The 23,626-nt window shown below is 39.5% G+C and overlaps 1 pseudogene; it reads right to left on the bottom strand.

Moving 5' to 3' along the window:
• Positions 1-6,395: 6,395 nt before the first annotated feature.
• On the bottom strand, positions 6,396-11,691 carry LOC107767290 (rDNA transcriptional regulator pol5-like; annotated as a pseudogene).
• Positions 11,692-23,626: the final 11,935 nt, after the last annotated feature.

Raw genomic sequence — 23,626 nt, 5'->3', positions numbered from 1 at the left:
CGTGCAAAGATAAAGTGAGCGGATACGAGCGATTTTTGCCCGTTTGAATATTCCGTGGGAAGCATTTTTAAAAGATTTGACCGCACCCTGCTTCAGAGGTTGCCTACATATCCTTGGCTATAAAGGAATCAGGTCAATGTAGTTCTGGAAGTTTGGTAGCTGGGACTACCATGAAGCTGTGATTTCACTGTTGTTGTTGCTGCTGCTACTTCTTACTGAACCCCTTATTACACCATGTCAAAAATAAAAGAAGCTAAAATAGACTATGATCTATGCTTTACACAATCTTATCTAGTTCTTCATACTTGCTCTTATATTTCTTGTTGCCTTGTTGTCCTTTATTCTCTCGGTAGAATCATTTTGTTGCCGCCTTGAATTGTAATCTGAGATGTTTTCCTTTTCTCCAAGTGGATGCCTGACTGCCAACTACACGTTGAGATGTTTTTCCTTTCTCTAGGTGGACACTTTGACTGTTGACCTTGAATGTATTCCCGGCTCTCCAGGCGGGCTCCTGACTGCTGACTTAAAATGTATTCCCGGCTCTCCAGGCGGGCTCCTGACTGCTGACTTGAAATATATTCCCTGCTCTCCAGGCGGGCTCCTGATTGCTAACTTGAAATGTATTCCCTATTCTCTAGGGGAGTTCCTGACTTCGAACTTGAAATGTATTCCCTACTCTCCAGGCGGGCTCCTGAGTGCTAACGTGAAATGTATTCCCTACTCTACAGGCGGGCTCCTGATTGCTAACTTGAAATGTATTCCCTATTCTCCAGGCGGGTTCCTGACTTCAAACTTGAAATGTATTCCCTGCTCTCCAGGCGGGCTCCTGACTTCAACAAAATAGACAAAAACAAAGAAAATTTTCTGCCCCAGTTTGGTAACTGGGCACATATGTGAGTGTTAAACTGAATCATATTACTAAATATTACTAAGAATTTGAAAACTAGGTCCCATTATCTAGTGGGGTCTTGACAACTCTTACCTAGATAACAATTTTAAATCTAAGTTATATCTTCTAAAGGTGTGACTTCCACTAAATCTTGTTATCTAAGCGGGTCTTAAAGCTACATCCCATTATCCAGGAGGGTCCTGAAACTCAAAAGTCAAATTTTATCTTAAGAGTGACAACTTTCATGGATGAATTGTATTACCCTACAGCAGAATTTATGCTAAATGTTGTTATCTAATTGAAATCTTAAAGCTAAGTCCCATTATTCAGGAGGGTCCTCAGAACTCCTAATTGAATCCTATCTCGATCATGCAAACTTCTAAACCAGCTTATATTCCTTTGGGATACACTTATGCTAGATTATGCTATTTCTGATCTAGGTCCCATTTTCCAGGAGGGTCCTGAAAATCAAAAATCAAACCTGTTTGGTGACTGCCTTTTCCATGGAGGGTTTCTCCGAAACATCCGAAATTTGCTGCCCCTGTTTCAATCAAAGAAAACTTTTGTCAGTTTAAATGAGGTGGTTGGTTTGCGGCCTTGACTTTGAAGGCGATTGCTCCTTCACTTCCCATGATAATTGATTTCCACTCGACGACCTTGCTTGTTTATTGATTAACCATTTTTTCTGTCATCCTTCTCACAGAAAATACCTTTTCTCCGTTCAGACTCAATACCCTCTATCTGTTGCATTGCTCATGAACTTACATTTACCAGACCTTTGTGTCTCACATGAATCCCAAAGTACGTCAATTGCCACCCACTCAGTACGTATGTTGTTCTTTCTTGCCTTAAACCACTGGCCCTGGCCTTGAGGTCTGTTGCTCCTTCACTTGCCACGATAACTTTGATTTCTGCTCGTAAGACCTCGCTTGTCACTGATTTAACACCTTTTGTCAATCTTACCACAGAAAATACCTTTGATCCGTTCACCCAACACCCTCCATCTTGTTGCATTGTTCATGAATTGATATGTACCAAACCATCGTGTTTCACCGAAAATACCTTTGATCCGTTCACTAATAAGACTCTCTCATTTTTGATTTCTCTCTGCTCCCGTCGCCTTACGATTCCTGTGAGGGTTTTCACCAACAAGACTCTCTCATTTTCATTATTTTTTTGCTTGGACCAGAGTGTTGCCCCTGATATGAATTACCTCACCTTTCTTGACTTGGAATCTCTTGAAGACTAATCAGAAGGTCTATCTTTGGACCGTAACATGGGGTTTTGGATAGGGTTAAAAAGAAAGGATATCAAAGGCTCAAAACAATTCACATGGGTTCAAAATTACAACTTTCAGAATCAGATTTCTTACAACAACCACAACTTCTGCCCCAGTTTCTTGCTTGGGGACTTTGGGATTTTTATTTTGATGGGACCGAATCGTGAGGCTGCCTACGTATCCTTAAAAGGAATCAGGTCGAACGGAGTTCATGACATAGGAATTACTTTGTTGTTGTGATTTTTCTTTCCTTTTTCTTCCTTTTTCTCTTCTTTTCTTTTCTTTTCTTTCTTCTTTTTCTCTTTTTGTTGTTTTGTTGTTTTTTTCTTTTTCTTCTCTTTTTCTTCTTTTTTGCTTTTTCTTCTTCTTTTTCCTTTACTTATCTTTCATGCTTGCATTTCTGATCTTTGCTACTGATTGTGAAAGAGGGGTATGAAAGAAAATAAATAAGGCTCAAAGGGGTAACGAAGGATAAAGTATTTAGATAGCAGAACAAAATGCCTTCGTCATTCCAATCTCCAAAACATGCCAAGTGCAAACTACACAATTGACAAACCAAGGAAAACATTTGTATCATCTTTTGATTGTACCAGACTTGATAGCCATATCCATGCATTCACTTTCTACATTTGTTAACTACAAAGCACCATTGGACAACACCCTCACTCTCACTACCACGAATGGCCCCTGTCAATTTGGGCAAACTTTCCGTTAGCTTCAACATGATGCGGCATGATGCATTTCAATAGGGTTTCTTTATGCTCTATCTGCCCCAGTTTCACACAATTCGGGCTTGAAGTGATCTCAAAATGCCTTTACCTATTTCCTTCAAATGTCCTTACATCTTCAACATTGTTTCACTGCTTCGTGATTAAACTGACTTTTAAAACCAGGCTGAGAATTACACGTGCATATCATGTCACTAGAGTCAACAGGAAAAGAACTATAAAAAGAAAAGAGAACTAAACGAAAATGACTAGAAATCATAGAAAACAGAAAATGACATTAGACATATGGTGAAAGGGTTTAGACAACAAAACAAACAAACTAAACTGGGGTTACAAACCTAGAACAAACCTAGGCAACACTAAACGGGCTATTATGACTAAACAAACTAAGCAAAATATAAGGATAGAAGGGTTTGAGTCACAAGACAATATCCGGATTACAACCCTGCAATAACCCGGACAACATAAATAACAACAAACTAAACCTCCAAGCTCCTCTCCGACTGACCAAGAAATGGAGCGTCTTTCCAATTACCAAGCGCGGTATCTTAGCCACTGAATTCTGCATCAGCAATACTAGGACCTCCACAAGTCTTCATCACATTGTTCTTAACAAATTGCTTTTAGGTTCCTTTTGTTGGCTCGTTCTTAAGATCAACCCCTGATAGAGCTGAAAGCTTAGTAGCACGTGGACCTCCGAGGCTTCCAGATGAATTCTCACATTCCTTTCCAAAATAAACCATACCCATCATATGCGCCTCATTATGCACAGGCAATGGACTTTGGCTAGTGTCTGCTGCATCTAGATTTTGCACGACAATGTCGCCTGCATCAATAAGCTTATGAATTGCTTTCTTCAGATTCCAACACTTCTCTATGTCATGCCCCGGGGCATCTGAGCAATATGCGCACCTTTGAGAAAAATCAAACTTCTTTGACAGAGGGTTTGGCATTTTTATATGAATCGGCTTCAACATGTCCAATTGCTTCAATTTTTGGAACAAACTGGCATATGATTCTCCAATAAGGGTGAAAGCCTTTTCTTTTTTCAGCAACCTCTCATTCTTAAATGCTTGATTAGGCCGAAAACCTGATCCAGGGGGTTTTCGATAGGCTCGTGGGGGCGGGTAAGACATTTGGGGAAGTGGTGTGGGCCATCGCGGGCTTTGTAGGTGTGGAGCATATGGTGGTGCATTGTGGACAGGGTACTGGGAAAGTGATGTACGACTTTGGGAGTTCTGTGGGGAGAAGTAGCATTGGGGGGGATCACAAGCATATCCACAAGGTCGACATTGAGGCTGAAAGCATTTAGCAAGAACGACCACTGGACCCTGTCGTCGGTGGGGCTCACCAACATCTTTTCTATCAATGGGAGGACTATCCCGGGCAATTTGTTCGTTCCATCTGAGCCAAAAATCCCTAAAACTTTTCTTGGGTTTCTTTTCCATTTGAGATAGGGAGGAGCGGTCTGGGACAACACCCGATCTGTATTGAAAGTATCGAACAAAATCTTGAGCCATGTCACCCAATGTCGGCCACTTACCAACATCTTGACGATTATGCCATTCCAAAGCTGCCCCAGTCAGGCTCTCACTGAAGTACGCCATAAACAAATCATCTTTCTCGCCAACATTTCTCATTTTACTGCAATAATCCCTCAAATGGGCTACCGGATCCCCACACCCATCATACAAGTTAAACTTTGGCACTTTAAACTCCGCAGGCAGACGAACGTCGGGGGACATAGACAATTCTTTGTAAGACATGCTACCCTGGTCTCCAATTCCTTGCTTGTTCTTTAAGGACTGTTCTATGCCTTTCGGCCTCCTGGGTATCCCATCTCGCCCTTTTCTTCTTGTGAACTTTTCATTTTCAACATGAGGTTCATCCCGCGGGCCCTGCTTGTATAAGTTAGGAACCTTGTGGGCAACCTTTGAGGGGTAATATTGGGCATCGTGAGCTTTGTGTGGGTGTTCATTGTTGGGGATGGTGGATAAAACAGGAAGGCAATTTTTGGGAAAGGTAATTGGAAGATGAGTGACGGAGCTACTAGGGTGGTTGGGAAAGCCATGATAAGCGGGTGGATCTGGAGAGTATGGGGGATCATCTGGCACTGTGACCGGTGTTTGGGTAAGGGTAGTATTTAGGAAGCTAGGTGGTGGAGGGGGGTGGTGCCTTCTCAGTCATCCAGGCCTGATACATGTCCGCCATGTGTTGTCTTAATATCCTCACCTCTTTAACCAACTCATTTCCCTGTTCAACCAATTGCTTTTGGGCACCTGTATCAACCAACTCAGTTTTGTTGTTGTCTGCCATTGCCTTTTGACTTTATGTTGTGGAGAGGAGTTACTGCTTCGAGGACCACAAACCAACCACCTTTCCAATATGAAGATATAACAAAATGAAGCCATCACGTTAGCGTTAGGGCATTTAACATAAGATAATCTCACTTTATATGCAATGCACATAGCCACAATTATCGGTTCTAAAATGACTTCGAGGGTATGAAGGTCATTTGGCATCATCCCAATTTATTCATTTCAACCTCTCTTTTCTTTGTTTTTTTCTAGCACTTGCTTGATCATTTTCCTTCCTCTTTTCTAATTTCATTCTTTTCTTTCCTCACATTTCTCACATCCCACAATTTCATCTCTTTTTTTTTCTCTTTTTTTCTTTTTTTTTCTTTTCTTTTAACTGTAAAAAATGATTCGATCGAACTCTATGTAGGTTGTCTACGTATCATGGCCCCGCATGAATCAGATTTTTGCATAGTTCTGGAAGATCAGGAATAAAGGAAACAAACTGACATTCTCTGTTTATTTTTCTTTTTCTTTTTCTTTTTACCTTAATGACTATTCCGATGAAAAAAGAGAAACAAAAGAAGCAAGTCTTTTTTTTGAATTTCCTAGACTTAATGTTCTATAACCTATTCTAAACTCAAACTTAACGGGCATGTATTTTTTTTCTTTTTGAAACAAACACTCTATGGGAAATTATTAAGGAAAAAAAACCTACAAGAGAAAAATATATATTTTTTGATTTGTTTTAGGGAGGAAATCTAAACAATAAACCAAAGAAAAATATTTTGAATTTTCATTTGATATCCGTGAAGAAAGATTTTGAAACGAGAAATGAACAAGATAATATTTTTTTTTTGAATTTCAAATTTTGATTACCTAAAGAAGAATTACTAATGATAAACCAAAGATAAAATATATTTTTTTTCCTGCTAAGTACAATGTCCTAAAGTTCTAGTGAAAATAGAAAGAATTTTTTTATTTTATTAATTTCCGAAAGAAGAATCCATTTTTGTTTTTTCAGTTTTTAATCCTAGTATCCTAAGGGAAATAGAAAAGCAAAATTTTTTTTCAATATTTTTTTTTGAGTTCTAGATATTAATTTCCTAAGGAAAAAATACCTCAAAATTTCATTTTTTTTAATTTCTAGGAGTAGTATTTCTAAAGAAAATTTTAACGGAAATATAAAACGCAAAATCTTTTTTTTTTTGGATTTTTGAGTTATAACACACTTTTCCAATACAAAATAGAAATTACAATAACAACAAAAAAAAATCGACATTACTGTACAAAACTAGAAGGTAAAAGACGACATAAAAAGGAAAACAAACTCAAAACATAAAAAATAAAAATAAAAATAAAAATCTTCTTAAGCAACTCTTGAATAAGCGATCCTGACTGGGTAGTCCTGGGCCGTCTGGCTGGTTTGAGATTTTTCTTTATAACCCGTAACATCCGAAGTAACCCGTCATCCGTGTCATCATGGCAAAAGCATTTGAAAACCTGCTCAACAACAGTCCGCATTGGAGTTGATGACTGTGGCAATAAAAAAACATGGTGTCCACTAGAACATTCATCAATTCAGGCGTGCCATCTCCATTTCCTTCACCTTCTACCGATGAAGCAAGAATATCATAAGATCGAAAAGCATTTGTACAGCAAATAACCAATTCGCAGGCAGCTTCAGAAAATTCCTCAGGTCGAAGTAGGACTTGAAGCAGCAATTGTATCAGCAGATACCTCATGGAATGAAATTTTTGCGTCAACACATGGGCCCAAGTTCCTCTCCAGTCTTGAGAGCTGGGACTCCATAGCCTGCCAATTTTGGAATGTTTCTTCATCATCATCGCTCAAGGACCTGACAGTGAAACACAAGGAATGTTTCGCAATGTGGAAAGAAATCGCATGAAATAAACTCCAAGATCATAAGCTTCATAACCACTTGCCACAACATGAGGTCTTCTCCTTTTTGGGCATTTGACAGCAGTGATTGCACCTGCTCAATGCACATCTTACAAAGATCACTTGAAATGGCAAACTTTGGCCACCTAAACTTCTCCTCCAATTCAAAGATGTCACCTCAGTTCCAAGAGTTGAAGAGAATAAACCCTGAATGGCAAGAAATTTGAGAATTTCTCTCTGCACCCTGAACCTTGCATTTGTATCCAGAGGTAGATGCTTCAAGCTGTTGGGAAGTGACTCTATAACCCATCTTTTGAAAAAAATCTGAGGTTCCTATCGATCCAACAGAATCCTTATCTTCTATGGAACCAATGTCTGAGTTGTCATTTGCTGTTTGACTCTAATCTGAAGGCTCCTCTGTAGCAGGGCCTTCATCAAGGAACACATCAACCAAGTTCTCAATGCGAAGCATGCATCCGGACTCAGTGTTAAACTCAACCATCAATTCTTTTACTGTTTTTGACCTAGTGATGCAGTCGAATTTCCCATTACTATGTTTTTGTAAAGCCACGATAACTGCCACTCTTCTAACATCATCATGCTTGACCTAGTTAGATAATTCTCTCAAAAAGTATTGACTGGTTTTGAATAGCCAAGCATGTTTTGTGGAAAGTATATCCATTAAGCAATGTACAACTTTGAAAGAAAGGATGTTGCAAACCCACGAAGCACGTAATTTTGGAAGGAGAAGTAGAAGAAAATTAAATGCCAGGTTCTTGCGATCATGAGATGATGAAAGAAGTGATCCTTCAATGATAACTTCACAAAAGTTTTTAAGATTTTTCACAGTATCTTCTTCTGCTGAGCAACCCTTCCTGCTTTTTTATGCTTTTTCATTGAACTTAAAGCTTCTGAGGGATCAAAATCATGTGGAACATGTTCAAGTAAGAGAGTATTTACCAAGGAATACCATACACTATCAGTTCGTGGGTGACAAAAGATGGACTTCTTTAAGCAATTTGAAAGCAAGGAAAGATGTTCCACAGTAAATAGCATGTCCGGGCTATAAGGAAAAGGGAGATGCTTCCCAAACTTTTATCATCTACACTAGTTTTTCATGTATAGTAAGGGCAAGAAGCAAAACATCGGGATTTCCAACTTCTGTTGCACCTTCAAACCACTCTTTAAGTCCAGGAGCTTCAAGTATATGTTTCAAGGAAGCTTCGACAAGTAACTTGTCAATTACCTCTACAACAATTGAGACAGCAAGCTCTTGTAAGTACAACTTCTTTATTGCCAGCGAGAGTAGAGAACCAACAAACTCTTTAATATAAGGAATCTTATTATCAGCAGTCCACTCTAAAGTTAATTTCCCTGATATTGCAATAGCCCCAGAAGTAAACAAGCATCCGAATAGGCAATCTTTGTCCTGATCCTCCAACAAGTCGACAGCTAACTTGAATAGTGCATCCATTTTTATGCATGGAAATGCACTAACCAATACTGCCAGGCCTAATGCAAATCCTTGCCTTGCACACTCTCTCGATGAAGAAAGGCCACGAATGAGCCTTCGAAATGCATATCTCAAACCAGAGGCACAATTATTCAACCCATCATCCTTTTCAGCTTCCAATTTGAGTTGACCATCAACCAGTTGGACATATTCAAGACATGATTGTGACTATTTTTCTGAAATTAACCTATGTGGCTAAAAATGTAAGATTTGGCTAAGACCCCGCGAAGCCAAGAACCTAAACTCACTAGGAAGACCGGACCCTATGTCCGGACCCTATGTGGGTTGCCTACGTATCACGCCCCGAAAGACGAGAATCAGGTATGCGTAGTTCGGGCAGATTGGACAGGGGCGAAAAATAAAAATAACAACTAATTCAGAGGAAAAAAATATATCTTTTTGGTCTTTTGTTTTGAAAAAACTGATGAAACATGTAAACATCTTTTTGGGTTTTCTTTTCTATATTTTTTCCTTTTTTAAAAAAAATGACAGGGAAAATGCAAACTCTTTTTTTGGATTTTTTTTTCATTTTTAATTTTTTTGGTTTTTTGAAAATGTGTGCAAGAAAATTTTAACTGGGCCCCACTTGCTTCAATTTTTATACTTCAACCTCTTTTCTTTCTCATTTTTTTCTTTTTTCCATTTGCCCTCAACTATCATTAGTCCACCAAATGACCCTTTTACCCTTGAAAAAAAATGCAACATGTAGCACATATGATGCACCAAGATGGTCAGTTATTTTGGGTACACCTGTCCTAGACGGACCCAACCCCTGTGTTGAGTCCCCAAAGTTAAAATGCACATGATGCAAACAAGCGTTCCTACTAGGGATCTGACATGAGGCTATGTTATACTTGGTTTGAAAACTTAGGTTTATTGTTCTATACCTGGCTTACCCGAGCGGACAGCTCGAGCCGGGGGGGGGGAGCGTACCGAGAATACAGAAGCTTCACCGGCTTTGCAACTTGTCCGAACCTCGTTCTAAAATTAGATAAGACTATATACATAAGAGAAGTCACACGAAGTGCACACTCCTCCGTGATTTAGAAGACTCAGAAAGAAGAAGGGTTTCGTAGCAGTTCATATATAGTTCACAGAATATCAAAGCAGTAAAAGCAACACTTAGCACATTAGGCCCAAACATGTAACAAAATCAGATAATAAATAAAGCCAACTATAACAATTCATCTAAGCTCGAATTCTAAACCCTGAATCAGAGATTCTGGGTTCGATCCCCACCAGAGTCGCCAGAGCTGTCACACCTCCTTTTTCACTACACCCCGAAGAGATGCATATAAGGGAGTTTTTTCCAACTTAAAGTGACAATCGAAACGGGATTAATTTATTTAAAGATTCAGCGTCGCCACTTGGGATAGTTTATGGTGTCCCACGTCACCGGTTCGAATCCCGAATCGAGGAAAAGATTGACTCTGTTTTACAGTCCGCGAACCAAAAGTCCGGGTAAGGAATTCTATTAACCCGAGAGAAGGTGTTAGGCATTCCTGAGTTCCGTGGTTCTAGCACGGTCGCTTAACTGTTACAATTGGCCTATTATTTGATTTTAAAATACTTTCATACCTATGTGCATTTTAACTTTAAGCCGCTTTTAATTACTTTAAGGAAGATTTCAACGCCATCTAAAACACGTCTTGAACCACGCCACATGAAATGTACCCTGGTCCACAACACATTTTATTTAGCGTTGTTGAGATTTGGATTTGTGTCACATGAAATGCACGTCCGAGTTTAAGAAGGTAATTTTAAAATAGCGCGCCTAAAGCAACTACGCACTTTCGAATTTGTGAGGGCGAAGGAAATTCACTAAATGGCACGCCTCGATTTCTAAAGAAATTAAGATATTAATTAAGCGAGGGCCGTGCATTTTGAGATTTTATTTGGCACGGCGCACCTCAAATCTATTCAACTGATTTTATAACTACGGATACTCATATTTAAAGCCACTTCGAAATTTAGTACCACAACTACGTCACGGGAACCGTACCCGTGGCCATGATAAACTAATTACATGCCTGAAGCAGACTATTCAAATCTGTTCAAAAGAAGGATAAGCTGCTTGGTAATATTTTGAGCCAAATCGATCAGATCAGAGATGGCATAGATACGAAACAAAATGGAATGGAAACAGAACTTGTTGATCACTTAACACCAGAAAAGCATACTTGAACCATGAAACTACGACTCTGAGGGAGGAGCTAAATTTGATAAATTATTTTACATAACAAGTGAAGTATACCTATAACATATGTCTGCCCACATATATAACTCAAAATAGCCTCGAAATCGTATAATAAAGTACAACCAATTCTGAGCTCTTAAGAAAGAGCTCATTTGTTTATTGTCAAGGAAACCCCATAGCAAAACCAAGAAAAATACCAAACATGGATAATCAGTGCAAAAAACTATGGGTTAATGAAAAACCATAACGAAAGACAGTACCTTAACCACTATTTAGACTGTATGCAGAGCAATCAGAAGTTTACGCACATGGTTAAATCCTCACTCTACTATATACAGGGACCGATAATCTTGTTCATGCCTTCTTAAAGAGAAATACACCAACAGTAGTAAACATATACCTTAAGAAGCTACTCTCAATTTACTCTAGACTTGGAGACGTGATTACTATTAGATTCTCACAATGATCCAGATTCACACCAGATCTTTAAGTAAACCAAGATATTCAATCCAACATGGTATAGTGTTCTTTCAAACAAAGCCAACAAACATCAATGAGATTCATTAGGCCTAAGAGTGACAACAACAGATTTCCATTTCAGATCCTATATGACTGAACTGTTAAAGTTGGCATACCCCATAAGGTAATCTCAAGTGAGGGAAGTAGTAACATAGGCAATTGTCTTCCCTGAATGAGGGGATAGAAGGTTCATGAGCACAGATATGGAAAGCCAACAAAATTCAACCAAACTTATGCGCAAGGAGGCTTCTGCAAGATTTCATGGCTACCAGACTTACCAGATAGGCAGACAACACAGTAGCCTTGCTGATGATTTCCTTTGGCTGATTAGCAATTGCAAAACCAAGTAGAACTCAGATAGACACATAAACTACTAGTAAATCAGAGCCGCTGCAGCCAAACAGTGCATAATTTTCATTCAAAGCCATGCAGATAAGCTGCCTAGACAGTGCAAAATAGGGCAGGCTAACTCAATTCGTCAAAGTTCGGAACAACTGCTCAAATTGACTTCTTCAACAGCTCAAAAGAGCAGAAGTCTTATAGCAGAAACAAGGTATATACATTCTCGAACAAGAGCAGGAAAATGGAGCAATCTGAACATGTACAATCAGTAGAACAATTAATCTTCAAACCACTTTAGACCATGAGCCAATGTAGCTTTGCGCCAGGTTTTAAAATCGAACATAACAGGATACTACATGGATCATTAAGATTCAGCCCATACACTATTGCTACCCTAAGAACACAAGCAGAATTACCAAGACTGAGCTTTAGGATTTAAATAGCATATTTCAGCATTGCCTCTAGAAAACAGACAAGAATTCCAAGGAAACTACTTCATGAATACAGCTAATGCATAATTCTTACAGCGTGAAGATCAGAATGCACTTCGACATGAAACAAAGGAACAATTTGATGCAAAGTAAGAAACTAAACTCGAATTCACTGATTCAATCCCACACAAGCTTACATGACAGCAACAAAGAGATGCAAACTCAAAAATTCCATAGCTCAAGAACAGCTAAAAAAATAGAGTTACATGAGAGAAAGAAATTGAACCTGAAGTTTCAAACTTTTTTTTAACAATTATAGACTCAACAATACACCTTTTTGACTCCAAATCCTAGCGAGGTTCAGCAGCGAATCAATAAGACAACAGTAGAAAACCAAGCCTGAACTTCAATTTTTATCTCCTTGGAACTCAAATCCGGATTCTGAAAATAAGAAAACTTTGTATATATGCTTCTCTTAAACTTTGAAAGGACTATTCAAATAAGAAAATCAACCCTGAAAACCATCAGTTCAAGACGTCTTTCAACCTTTTTCCAAAAAAGAATTTTTCCAGTCCCCCTTCACAAAATCAGATAAGGCTTCTTTTGAAGACCAATCCTTGATGAATGTGGGGCTCGGATGGAGTAAAATCAATCCAACGCCTCACACTTATCCAATATCTCGTCTCCAAAACCTTCCAATCGTGCGATAAAACTCAAATTCGAGCGAGTGAGAGGGGAGGAGAATCTTGCATCAGAAACCGTTAACAACAACAAGATGAGAGAAGGAGGGACGCGTGGGTTAAGGATTTGGGATTCACTCGCCTGAATCTAGACTGAATTTGGGGCTTAGTTCGAGTGAGAACGATGGAGGAACAACGTTCGTTTGGGATTTAGGGCATGGGGCTCTCCGTGTATCTCTTGTGCGTTTATTTAGGACGTGGGTCGGGTTTAGGGGCGATTTGGGGCGGGTCAGGGGTGGAAATGGGTCTGGATTGGGCGGGTATTAATGGAAGATCCAATTTGGGATTAAGAATTGAAATACAACTCAGCCCAAAATCTGATCCACACCTTTGTTTTCTCTTTTCTTTTTTATTTCAATTTTTCCTTTTAATTTCTTTTAAATAAAATTAAAAATAAAACCTAAATTAATTCCTAATCAAATTATCTGATCAAATTGAATTAATTATAATTACCACCACTAATTAAATGCCAAATTAAAGAAAAACTACCAAAATTCGAAAAATTAAAATTAAAGTGTCAAAATGAACTATTTTGTGTGTTTTCCATTTTTATAAAACACTAAATTACTAATTAATTTCAAAAATGCAAAAATGAAATCCTAAATGGAAATGCAGCATATTTTTGTATTTTTCATTAATTATACAAAAATGAAATGCACAGACAAATGCAAATAATTAATAGAAAATGCCACAAAATTCACAAAATTGCAAATAATGAAAAGAAATTATTTTGTTTTGAATTTATGGGAGAAATTCATATAGGGCAAAAATCACGTGCTCACACTCACCTCCCCTGATTACCCGGTGCGGAGCCTCACTCCCTTTTCTTTTCATGGAGTGAGGTGGTACTATCTACTAACTGTTGCATCCCGCACCGGGGCAACGTCTCGAGAAGTGGCTTTACAATAGTAGTGCTGGAAAAATCCATACTAGCCAGATTTTTCTACCATCCACTTCTTCGTTCCTTTCTGCTTCTTCTGCGTCACTTTGCTATTCTCAACCACTCTCCTCTTCTTAATCTTTGCCCTCGGAGATATCATTCTGGAGGATCGAGATGAGATTCCCGGGGAGAGGTGCTTGAAGATACTGCCACCGAGGATGCCTCCTCGATAATAGGCTAGGCTATAGGCTTTTACCATATGTGTACCTTTTTGCTTCATTGTTTCTGTGTAAGGACCCCTTATGGGATTTTGCAATGGAATGTTTATGAATGAAAAATGTTTCTTTAATTTGTCTCTGACTCATACTATATTACCTTTATCAATGCTGGTGTAGAAAAAATCTAAGTGCATGACCCCATCGGTTGGTGCAAATATTGAGCCCGGGTTGGACTAATAGACTCGGATCATCGGGACCCCGACTTTGAGTTGAATGAGAGTGGAGGTTTGGACCCTCAAATTAAGATTTAGCCTTTAGACCCGGCGATAATCTTCAAGGGGGGGATTCCCCCGGAAGCTCGAGAATGGAGACTGCCTTTAGGATTTCGAGAGCAGTCCCCGAGTGAAGGTTAACTCGGGCCGTATGGAAACCCATCTTGAACTTAGTGTATATAGCCTTAAGGCATTGTTGAAGGATCCCGATAAGGGACTGCATGGGTTTAGATGGTATCCCGAGGCCAAGCCCATACGAATAGAGTTTTAAGTGCTTATTTTTCTCCTTGATAAGAGCCTTCAAAACCGGGTACCATATCGAGTCTTGTAATGACGTCGATGACCCCTTGGAGAGATCCCCCGAATCGGGTCCCATCTCGGGTATGGCGATGATGCAAAAGGCTTCATAGAGCCTAACTTTTTTTTGGTGGAGGTCCTCGAAATCGGGTACCATCTCGGGACATGTAGTGATATTAATGGCTTCTCAGAGCCTTTTTTCTTTTTGATGGAGGTCCTCGAGGTCGGGTACCACCTCGGGACTTGTAGCGATATTAATGGCTTCTTGGAGCCTTTCTTCTTCTTGATGGAGGTCCTCAAGGTCGGGTACCACCTCAGGACTTGTAGTGATATTAATGGCTTCTCGGAGCCTTTTTTCTTTTTGATAGAGGTTCTCGAGATTGGGTACCACCTCGGGACTTATTTGGTGCGGGGGTCTCCGACCCCGAAACGTCACACGGTGCTTATCAAATAGGTGACATGGCTGTAAAATGACCGAGGTGGTCCCACCGGCACATCTTCCCAAAGCAATTTTTGCCAACCTTTTAATCGGCCTCTGGGGCGGGCAGATCTTTGCCGCTTTTTCCATATATAGGGATGCTTCCCCCCTTTTGGAGATTCCACCATTCCGAGTAGTTTCTCTTCTTTTTACTGTGTTAGGCCTTTCGCTATTTCAGCATTATTGCCCTTTCCTAAATTCCTACTCTAGTTCTCTAATTTAGCTATAGCCATGACTACTACATCAGGACCCGTTCGGCATGGATGAGAGAGTTCCGCCTTCAATTCTCGCCTTGTTGCCTCGGGACATTTTTCTTCGAGAGGGGACTTTTCATCAGAAAAGTGCCCCGATGCTCAGGATCAATGGGAGCATATCTTAAAGTTTACTTCTTTGATAGGAGAGGGACACCTTGGATCGGTGAGGAAAGACTATGGATAGGGGGAGAAGGAAGTACTGCAGGTACCTTCCCCGGATGAGAGTATTGTTGATACCTAATTTTTTCCTATATATTGTTCAATACGCAAATACCTTCAAAATAGCATATGTATGCATATATAAGTATGTCCAAATGTTTTAGTATTTTTTCCTTAATTTTAAAGGTTTTTAAATCAATTTATTTCCATATTTTATCCATAAAAACCCAATTGTTATTTCCAAAATTTTATTTTTGGTAATTCAATTATTAGACTTTCACATTTTTGTTAAAATATAGCCAAGATGATTTTTGAATATTTTGTACAAATTTATTTAGTATTTTTAAAGCTAAATTGCATATAATGGCAATATTAGCCTCTTTTAGGATTTAATTATGTTTACATTTATAAAATTTAAGTCCAGTATTTTTAAATTGATAATTATATGTTATAAAATATTTTAGTACTTTCAATTTCTTTTCTAAAATTGACTTGCTATTTTTTTTATAAAATAATTTGGAAAAAATGGGTATTTAAAATATAGCCAGATTTTATTTCAATTATAGCCTAAAATTGATCCCAAATCAAGACCCAATTCCCTAACCCAATTGCAACTCAAACCCGACCCCCTAACCCAATTCACACGACCCAACCCGGATCCCCACTTAACCCCTTTAATCCCAGTCGTTGGTCATTTAGATCAACGGCCACCGACTGCCCTTTCCTAATTAAACCCAAAAGACCCCCAAACCTAATTCATTTCTCACCTACCGCTGCCCTTGAATCCCTCTTCTCTCTCAACTCTTTCTGAAACTCCTACAAACCCTAGCCGCTGCCATCAAACTACACCCTAATCCACCCTAATACCTGCCTAATCCATGGCCTTCCGTGGTCATATGAGACCTGTACCAGCCTTCCATGGCTTCTATGTGTTTGGTTCTATGGTTTCACGACCAGACTTTGAAGGAGTTTGGTCTAATCCTTGCTCGACTGGTGTTCATGGCCTTTCTCCGACCATCCACGACCTTTCCCGACCATTCATGGCCTTTCAAGGCGGGTCCTTGACCTTTTCTGGTTAGATCGTTAAATTTCGAGATCTTTCTCGTTTCTTTTGGGTTTTTTGAAACCCGAATCTCTAAGATCTTTCGATTTCTTTCAAATCAACCTTAGATCTATGCTTGCCATGAACTTTTAAGCATTTTTTCTCGAAGGTTCTTCAACATTGTTTTCAAAACGACTCTTCATTGTTCTGATTATGGGTTTCCTTTAAGTTATTTCAAAAACCTTTTCTCTCATTCCCGATGTTATTTTATGACTTTACTATGTTAGAACTGTTTGTTATGCTTTCCTTCTACTTGAGTCAGCATGTTAAAACCCTAATTTCTTTTAGGTCTCAATCGAGTTCTGAAGCTATTTGTTAGATGTGAGCTTGTTTGTTTAAAATCCTTGCTTGACTTATCTATTTACCATCATTTGAACTCGATTGTTGTTGAAAATCCTAGGTCTTTGGGTCTAAAATTGTTTGTTTGAATATTTTATGGAAATTTCTTGTTTCAGACTCTCTTTTCTTTATGTGACTTACCTGATTTTCACTATCTTTCAACTCGACTATGGTTGAAACCCTAACTTTTCAAAATGTTTCCTCACCTGCCACTGTGAGACCTTTGCATGTTTCTGATACTCTATTTTCTTCACTATTGATTCAATGTGACTTGACCTACTTGATTACTATGCTTCGAATATTTTCTTTACTACTGAACCCTAGCTTATTTCTACCACTACTGCATGCTTGTGATTATCTCTTTTGCCAATGTACTTGGCCTTGCATGTCTGATGACCATGTTCACTTTATTTATATACTGAAGTGCAGAATCATGTTTCTTCTTTGATTGATCTCAATCGTGTGACTGATTTCAAAAACTTTCTTTTATGAACTCTAATTTCACTCGCTTGTTAAAGTTAATTGATTCCTTTCCTTATTTTGCCTTACTGAATCTTTACCCAAAATAAGCATATTTCTGTACTTAGGCTTGATTACTTACTCAATACTTTTACTACTCTTTTTATGGCAATAATCAGTTTGTCTCTAAATTGATCTCCTTTCCTTATTTTGAATCTGTCATTACCCTTTAAACAGTGACTCTTTTATTAAAGGTAGTCACTTGTGTAATTGATTCTGACTGTTGATTATTTCTATATTTGTATTAAAACTTTACTTGTTACCTTACTTATCACTCGTTTTCAGAAGCTATAAATACCCTGCACTTTCTCTTCTTTCGAACAGACTCGAACCACTTGAGTTCAGACACACACTTCACTCAAAGCTATCTCTCTTTTCTCTGTTACTACTTGTGTTGCTGCCTTGTCTAGCCAGCTGAAAGCCAAGGCTAGGCTGTGGAAATTTGCTTACTTTTCTTTCTGCATTTGTCTCTTTACTGGTATGTTCTAATTAATCTTCCAGCATCAACAACAACATGTTTCTTTACTATTTCCTTCACTCTTGCCTGTTTTCTGCTTGTGTTTAATCTAGTTACATTACCAAGCATGCTGTAATCTGTCCCTTCCTCTTCTGAATTAATATAGTTTTCTTATGTATGAACTCTTTCAGTCACTTATTGTGACTTGTGAATACCAAACCTCTATATCCCCTATGTGTTTGTATTCTTTGGTTGGTTTGAGGGCATGTTAGCATGAGACATTGCTGGGCATGACCCAAACCTGACCCTTCCTATGGTCATATGCTTCATAACCCCTCTATGTGTTGTGTTCTCTGGCTGGTTTATGGGCATGCCAGCACCAGCTATTGTTGTGCATGTCCAAACCCGACCCCTCTTAGGGTCATATGCTCCATGCAATGTATTCCCAAACCCCTGACCCCACTGTATAAAAAAATGCTAATTCTATGTAGGATTAGCTTTACTAATATTGTTTTCAAATTACCCTTTACCTTACTATTTTCAACCCAATTTTCAAACAAAATCTCTACTCTTGCACTTCCACTATACTGTTAGACTTAGGTTCTGCCCCTCTTGTGTGAGCCTTGTCTTGGGACCCATGAGCTCCCTCTGAACTTGGACACATAAGGGCTGGCCCTTCCACACTACACTCATCTCTATCTGGTTATGCAAACTTGGGTGTAAGCACTGCCCGGGGTACCTTGAGACCCTTAGGGAACTTTGACACACTCAAGTATGAGAAAGGCTTTGGAACAAATAGCATTTGAGGTGGTTTATTCCATAACTCAGAGAGGAAGTCAAGGATCAGGCTTTCTCTGGTTGTAACTTCTTCTTTTACACTTTTCTGATGCAATTCATTATTCAGTTTGTAATAATTTGTAATAAACATTGGGGTTGGGTAGTGAAAAAAGCTGGGTAATTATGAATGCTTAAGGTCTGTTGTTTTAAATTCTGCATATTTAACTCTGCATTTAGATGTCATGCCTACAAGATCTGTTGTTCTGCACGTTTAACTCTACATTTAGATATTATGCCTACAAGATCTGTTGTTTTGTATGTTTAACTCTATATTTAGGTATCATGCCTATGAGATTTGTTTTCTTAAAACTCTGTATGTCTAACTCTACATTTAGATAACATGCCTATATGGTTTGTCTTCAATTCTGCATGTTTATTACCACACTTAGACACCATGCTCTTAGGATCTAAGTGGTTACAATCTGACATCATTAAAATCAGTACCTTTATAGAAATCATGCCTATAGGATTCAAGTAAATACTGCATGATTCATTTCACGTTCGACTAGATATCATGTCTATATGAATTAAAATTAGCAATAATAGATATCAATATTTATAGAATCTGAAACCAGTCTAGTTTAAAATCAGCCTAAGTCATATTGTTCTGAATTAGTTTTAAATAGCCTGACTCCTTTATTTAACACGGTTTAGAAAGTATGTCTATAGGATCTCAAGTCGTTTGTTTTAGAGTTGTTACTGCTTTTCCACGTCCTGAATCAGTAATAGATATCATGTTTATAGGATCTTATCCAAACACTTAGGCAAGCCTTAGGTGATAACGACAATAAAAATTGAACCTGCTTTTGTTAATCAGTAACTGCTACAACCAGCAGGCAGGCCTGATTCAGACTTCTTATCTGAGTTATGTAATAAATTGGTCTGCCTCAACAATTAAAATTCTCCTTGCCTTAGTACTTTAAATTCAGACCCTAACTATGTTTAAGTCATGCTATTTATGTGCTTTGTTTGAGGAGGTATATATGAGCCTTTTAGTTGTTTACATGTTTCCCCTAATATGTAGTCCTATGTGTTTTTGTATGTCGCCTTAGCTTTTTTCAACTTTTGAAACCTAAAAGTAGCCTAACATCCCTCCCATTTAGGAATAGTAGTCCTAAGTTCCTCCGGGACTGATAGGAGTGGGACGGGTAATAGCATGCAATAATGGTCGAGACTAATCTGCGCTTTAATGCCTCGACGGGGTGGGAAGGGTAGATATGGATATGATGACCGGTGCGCTAATACCACGTGTATCCCCTATTATAAGGAGTGTCATACTGGTTATTGCATTGATGTGATCCATATTATAAATAAACCTAGGACCCCTCCCCTTTTCCTTTCCTTTTATATTCCCAACTATCTGTAAAAATGTGACTCCTTTTTCCAAAGATCGCCTTTAATTGTTCTTTCAAACTCTTATGTGTTTAAACCTGAATCCCCTACTATTTGAGCCTATACTTGTCTATTTTCTAACTATACAAATTCACAAAACTATCTGGTGAGGAACCACACTATTAGATCCTGAAGGGTGCCTAACACCTTCCCTTTAGGATAATTTCAAGCCCTTACCCTATCTATAGTTATCAAGCAAACTTAGAAATGAACAATATAGGTGTTCTAATGCACCTTAAATCATTAGGTGGCAACTCTTCAAAAGCAAAACCCAGTTTCCAAAAGAAATGAGTTGTCTTATACACATAATGTCATACAAACAATTTTCCGATGCAAAGAGGAAAAAAGGGGGCGCGACAAGTATTACGAACTGTGCCGAGGGATTCCTGAATGTGTTCACATATCCCTTCATGTTGGGCTCCCTTTATAGGATTGTGCTTGACTTTTGTCGAATGTATCCGGTTACCTTGGCCCAGATTCACCCGTCATTTTGGCGGATAGTGTTGATGGTGAGGTTTTTTGTGGAGAAGGAAAGGCTTGAATTTATGCTTAGCCATCTTATTAGACTATACCGACCCTTTCAACATTGAGGTCTGCTAACCTTACGATGACGGTCGACTACGCATTACATTGTCGATGATGAAGAAGACCAAGGTCGGGAGTAGATGAGTCGATTCGTCCGAGTACGAATTGCAGATATTATCCCCATGGAGTTTATGTCATTCCCTGAGGAATGAAATTATACACGTAAGTGGTACACTTGTGCCTTCACATCTCTTCAATTACGGCGAAGGGGTGTTCCGTAAGTATGCCTTCATTTCTTTTTCTGCAGCAATTTCATGGATGCTAGGAGAGGTTCCCGATCCCTCAGATTGGGTTCAGATGTTGGTGACCCACTCGCCTCACAATGATCATAAGTCGTGAGCTTTATCTAAGGATAGGTGGGAGGCAAAATACCATAGTATGTGTTGTGTGATCTATTCCCTTCTTTTAGTTGAAAAAACACTTTCTCTTTCTGCGTGCTAACCCTGTTATTGTAGGCATCGAGGACCCTTCCGAGGCAAGGCCATGTCCCCTTGAGGGAGGGGTAAGAATGATCGCTAGATTCCGGGTTAAAGAATGATAACAGTAAGCAAGAGATACCTTTGCAAGGTGATGGCGATCGGGGCAAGGAGAACCTAGGCCGGGCGCCCAGAGTGGGAGTATTGATTGAGCCTACCGTACTCGTGATTTATGGTTTTGGGGAGGCAGTTTATCCTCCGTTGTCACCTTCTTTTTCCATTGGAGGTACTTTGAGGGATACTCGAAACCCAGGATCATATGCACGAAGTAATCGTGCCTCGGCCGGGGTTGACTTTTCGGAGCTGAGGGAACTAGGTTAGCAGATGTGCACTCGACCTTTGAGGAAGAATATTGACATCACTCTATGGTGAGTTTTTGGCACAGGAATTTCGATTTTCGCGCCTTCCCTTCCTTATTGAGTTTTCTTTCGCGCCGTGAGGCCAGGCTGCGGAAAGCTCTGGATGAGGAGAAATATTTGAGGCTCCTTTGCGATGAAAGGGAAGTCGAATTGGCATACTTAAGGTATAAGGAGAGTCGGAGCTCAAATTATGAGAGCTACTTAAAGGAGCAGGAAATTTTATTCCGCACGAGCAGGCGTTCCTCCTTCTAGCTCCCGAAGTTAACATTTTGTTTACTTCAGTTGTAGAAAAAGGCAGAGGGCTTTGAGTGGGTTCGAGAGGATGTTGGCCGAGCCAAGCGCAAGTATTATGATTTGAATGCTTATGCAGATGCTCAGTCTTCGACAGAGGAGGGTGCTCTGGCTAAGGCTTTTGCCCTTGAGGTTTAACTTCGCTTAGCTCGTGATAATATCTTGGTCCGAAAATATACTATTTCCAAGTTCAAGACTGAGCTCTCGAAGATAAGGGCCGATATTGTGGATGCCTAATCTGAAGCTGTAATGCGCCGAACTAAAGCTGATCAGAAAGTGGTGGTCTATTTGAAAGATGTCACTAATGCTCAAGCTAAGTTGAGAAAGATCCTTGACCGTGAAGATAGGAGCAAAGAATATGTTCGGTGTATGTCTCGAAGGAAAACCCTCGAGGACATTCGTGGTAGGGGATTTGACCTCTCGGAAGAGTTGACGCAGGCGAGGGCGGACGAGCATGTTGTTCGGTTACTCCTGTCCGATGCCGAGGATAGCGGAGATGAGACTGACGAGCCGTAGCCCCCAGCGGGTATATGGATTTTGTTTCGATTCAGCATATAGTATTCTCAAAGCGCGTTTGTAAATCCCCATGTATGTATAAAGAAGAAACCTTGCGGTTTTGTTTCTCTTGCATTTTCCTTTGCCTTAATTTTAGCCAGACGAACTGGTCATTAAGCCAAGGGGAATCCTTAGATTCATGGTATGGCCTTGAGTATCATTGGGCTGGCCCGTAGGCTCTTACGTGCTTTTGCTCTTAGGCACATTTAGGCCAACTATTTTGGGCTTAGTCCCCGAGTTGGGCATCGACTCGAGCTTATTTGACCCTCAAGTTGTCGAATTTTAGGCTGGCAAAAGTGGCTCTTACACTTTTGGTCGATGCGACCTTTCAGTGTATGTGGGATGGAAATAATGGCTCTTATGCTTTTTACCATAGGCATATTTAGTTAACTGTTTTGGATTTAGTCTTCGAAGTGGGTTACAACTCGAGCTCATTCGACCCTCAAGTTTTTGAATTTCAAGCTGGCCCTTAGGCTCTTACGCGTTGGGTCAGTATGACCTTTTATATATGTGGGCTGACGACAGTGACTCTTACGCCTTGGGTCGAGACCTTTTATGTAGGCTTTATTTTTCCCTCGATAAGGGTTTTTTGAAATAATGTTTTCCTTACTCTTTGATGGTTTAAAAAATCTCGATTGTGAGTCGTTATATGGCGATGATCGAGCACCTCAGAAGGTTTGGCTCGGAGGCTGAGTATCTCGAAGCCAATGTTCAGGAGCTGACATGGTCGAAGCTCTTTTGCCTATATCGAGGGTAGCCTGTTTAACCGGTTCTTTTCGAAGTATATTCGGAGTAATTGAAGGCCTATGATTTATAGCGACGGTCGGGCATCCCCGAGTCGCTTTAGTTTGGCTGGTGCAACCTTGTGACCAGAGTTATTTGTGTTTGGCCGGGGCCTTTATGTCCCGAGTAAAGTAGTTTTGGCATCTATATCGAGGGTATGCCTTTTTATGGGTCTTACAAGTTCGATATATAGCCGAAACTTTGAGATCGAGTTTATGCCTTTAGTAAGGTCTTACAAGTTTTTCATGCCTTTGAGGTCTTACAATTTTGGATACTTGGTACAAGTATTTTTCATGCCTTACTTGAGGTCTTACAGATGTTGCAGATACCTTATGTAGGTCTTACGAGATCGAGGCTGCCCGCATGTGGTCTTATGGCCTCGGGTTTTGATAAGTCGATGGAGATGGAGATTGACGACAGTCCTCGAGTGGTTGAGGGTTTCTTGGCTCGAGAGCCATTGCTTGCGAACTTGGTATTGCCTCATCGGGGGTTTATAATTTTGGAGTTTCTGACCCGGAGGTCATGTAGCCTTGAGT

This window comes from Nicotiana tabacum, chromosome 22 (genome assembly GCF_000715075.1).
Source record: "Nicotiana tabacum cultivar K326 chromosome 22, ASM71507v2, whole genome shotgun sequence".
Lineage (NCBI taxonomy): Eukaryota > Viridiplantae > Streptophyta > Magnoliopsida > Solanales > Solanaceae > Nicotiana > Nicotiana tabacum.
The sequence above is the reverse complement of the archived record's forward strand: the minus strand, read 5'-3'. Positions and strand labels throughout refer to the sequence as shown.